Genomic DNA, 3820 nt, shown 5'->3' with positions numbered 1-3820 from the left:
GCTGGTCGCGCATAGGGCTAGTGCGCGAGGGACTCGGATCGGCAGAACAAAAAGCCGAGCAACACAAGTAGAGCAGAAAAAGGATTAATAAATAAACACAATTAATACAATTAATTAATTATCCTATACATTATATTTAAACCTATTATTTATCTTAGGAAGCCTAGAAACAGTGCTTTAATCTGACAATTAAGAGTCTTAGTGTGTCACGATTGTGCACGAGTAAGGTTATAGAGCTTCACGGAGGTCTAGTTTAATTACTACGTAAGGTATTATAGTAGGTACAAGACATTATGTAAGGAACAAGAAGGTTTAGAAGAAAATTAGTAATTAAATACTTAGCTTAAAAGTCTAAGCGCTTTAGGTATAAATTAAGCCTATTCTAAGTTTAGTTAGTGTTAAGGCAGTTTATGCTTAAGTTTATATCTATGTTATGTTATGTTTATGTTAGACGTGCACTAATAATACTCTAGTACACGTCTAATACAGTTATGTCTAGGATCTAGGGAGGATACTGTGACAGTACCCCCCCCCTTATTAAGAAGAGAATTCTTTACATTAGTAGTTCTAGCATTAAGTTGTCTTTATTAGGGTACAGGTTTAGTTTAGATAGGTATTAAGTGTAGAATTAGGTTACTGTAGAGTTCTCTTATAAGGCTTCTACAGGTTCCTACAACAGTTTATTATATCTAGTCTATTTTATAAGGTATTTATAGATATGTTTTTTTTATTAAACTAGATTTATTTAACATCTTTTACAACATATTTTAGTTTATTATTTATAATAATAAGTTTAGGTAGTAAGTTTAGCTATTTAGGTAAATAGTTAGATTTAAGGGCTACTTAGCGCAGCAATAATATGTGGAACACAGGGTGTATCTTTATGCTGTTAGGTAAGATTAATTAGTAAGTATGTAATAAGACTATATAGGCTACTGTAAAAGGGCTAAAGTTCTTTTAATTAAGTTTCTTTAATTATTAGTTTATTTAGATATTTCTAGTGTCTAGCTAGACCTTCTTGCTAGCTGCATACATAGGGGCAAGGGTTTAGAATTAGTTTGCGTACTTTTATTAAAGAGCTTAAGCCTATATAAGCTTTTTATAAACATATTTAAATATATTTTAGATTTTATTAATAAGTCTATTTACATCTATTACTTATATAGATTAATAAGTTAGTTAAAGAGTATTTAAAAGTAGTTTAAATCTTATTTAAAAGTAGTATCTATAGTTTACTAAGAATAGAGATACTTATGTTAATTTAGATGTTATGTTATTAGCTTTAAACTATGCTATAGCTAACTATTTTACCTAGTTGTCTTACTAGTAGTTTGTGTACACTTATAGGACTTATTTTATTATAGTGTTTATGTTTTTAGTTTAGCTGTTAGTCTTTAAGTAAAAAGCTATAGATAAATAAAGAATAATTTAGAGCTATTTACAGAGTTTATTCTAGAAGGCTAAGACAAACTGTGTACCTCTGTCTAATATAATTATGTTAGGCAGGCTATAGTAAACTTATATATATTAGTAGAATAACTAGGCTATATTAGGGGCAGTTATAAAGAAACATAGTATTAAGTGTTAATACTTAGTTAAGTAATTAACAACTACTATAATATTTATATACTCTTTAGATAAAAGTAGGTCTATAATAAAATTAATTAATATGTCTTTTTAAGCTTATTTAAAGATTAGGAGTAGTTTAAGTAGGCTATTATACTTTTTTTAAAAGGCCTTTACTTTACAGCAAGTATAGCAACATAATATGTATTAGCGTACAGTATAGAACATGCAGGGCTAGTAGTACTCTCTCTGTAGTAGGTTAAGAGTCTTTCCTCTGCCTAAGTGTCCTCTAACAGGTAAGTTGTGTATAATTTAGAGTAGTTTAATTCTTAGTTTATTAAAATTAGAGATTATAAGTTAGTTATAGTAATATAGCTTACTATTTTAGTTTTTATAGTTAGCTAGTGTTACCTTTTTTAACTAACTAGCGCTGTTTTAGAGCAGGTTTAAAGTTTCTTAAATAAATTTATTATTTAAATACTTATTAGTAATAATTTAATTAATTATTTAATTTATTTTATTTAAGTTAAGGTCTAAAAATAGCTTAAGTTAAAGTAAAGTTTAGTGTTAAGCTTTTTACACTTCTTTTTAAGTAAAAACATTTTAGGATTACTTTATAAAGGCATCTAGTTTCCCTTTATTTTAACTAAAATAATAAGTAATTTTAAAATTAAAATAAGATAAGTATTTAGACTAATAGGCTTATTAGTAGCTAAGTTGTTTTATAGTTATAAAGTACTATAAGTTCTTATAGTTAAATAGAACCTATATTAGATGCGCTGCACTTTCTAGTTTAAGTTGCTATTATTTAAAGTAGTGTACTATAGTAAGTAATTTTTTATTATAGATCTTATAATTACCTTCTACAGAACTTATTCTTTTTAAGAAGTATGTAATAGGCTTAATAGTCTTATCTAGCTTAGTCTAGAAGAGAACTTTAGCTACTATGTAGTCTAAGGCATTAGCTTTTACAAGTATTAGTAGTTTAAAGTTAAAGTAGTAGAGTATTAAAGCTTTAGTAAAGGCTTTCTTTAACTAGTTAAAGAACTATTAGTAATTTAAGTTAAAGTTAAATTAAATCTCTTTTTTAGTAAGTATAATTATAAGGCTTACTTACTGCAAAAAGTTATTAATAAATTATTAGTAAAAGTTAGTAAATTCTATAAAAGCTTAAATATCCTTTATATTTTTTAAGTATTACTAATTTAGCACAGTCTAAACTTTAATAGGGTCTATTTAGATGCTATTTATAGAGATTACATATTCTAAATACATAACCTTTAATTAGTAGAACTTACATTTATCTACATTAAGTTACAGACCTGCTTTTTCTATAGCCTTTAGCACTAGGCGTACATGCTGTTTATGCTTTAAAAGGCTATTACTGTAGATTAGAATATTATTAATATACGTAGTGCAGAACACGTCTAGGTAGGGTTAAAGTAAGTTGTTTATAAAATGTTAAAAAGTACTAGGCGTGTTAGCTAAGCTAAAGGGCATTACTAGGTACTTAAATAGTCTATATTAGGTCTAAAACACTATTAGCTACTTATTACTTTTTACTATTCTTAGCTTATTAAAGGCAGTAATAATATCTAACTTTATAAAATACTTTACTTTACTTAGTTAGCTTAGAGTTTTTTATAAAAAGAGAATTAAGTATTAGTTTTTAATAGTAATAGCATTTAGTTCTTAGTAGTTAACATAGAATTAAAGCCTACCTCTAAGTTTCTTTATAAATAGTATAAGTAACACTACTAGTAAAAAGCTAGCTTAAATAAACTCTTTTTTTAGGTTTTTATTAAAGTATTTTTAAAGCACTTTTAATTTATTTAGCAACATCTTATATAGTAGCCTATAACTAGGTTGTTTACTAGGCTTAAAGGTTATTTAGTAATTATATAGACGTTATATTAAAAGCTTATTAGACTTATCTTAAAAAAAAACATGTAATAGGTTATAGTAGTCTTAAAAGACTATTATTTTTAAGTTAGTGTGTTTTTAGAGAGCTAAAGCTTAGTCTATATTAAAAATTATAACTGCGTAGATTTTATAATCTAGTTATTAAGCTAGGGTTATAAATAGAGTAGGTTCTATATAGTAGATGTTTATCTGCTATTTAAGTCCTAGTTTATGTTTAAATTAAGTAAGTAAAAATTTTTTAAAGGCTTTCTTTTCTTTAAGTTTAAGCAGTTATTAAATTATTTTACATAGCTTATCTTAGTAAAAGGCCTAGCTTATTAGCCTTACTTAG

Source organism: Lindgomyces ingoldianus (assembly GCF_010093535.1).
Source record: "Lindgomyces ingoldianus strain ATCC 200398 unplaced genomic scaffold BDR25scaffold_73, whole genome shotgun sequence".
NCBI classification, from domain to species: Eukaryota; Fungi; Ascomycota; class Dothideomycetes; order Pleosporales; family Lindgomycetaceae; genus Lindgomyces; species Lindgomyces ingoldianus.
Note: the sequence above shows the minus strand (reverse complement) of the source record.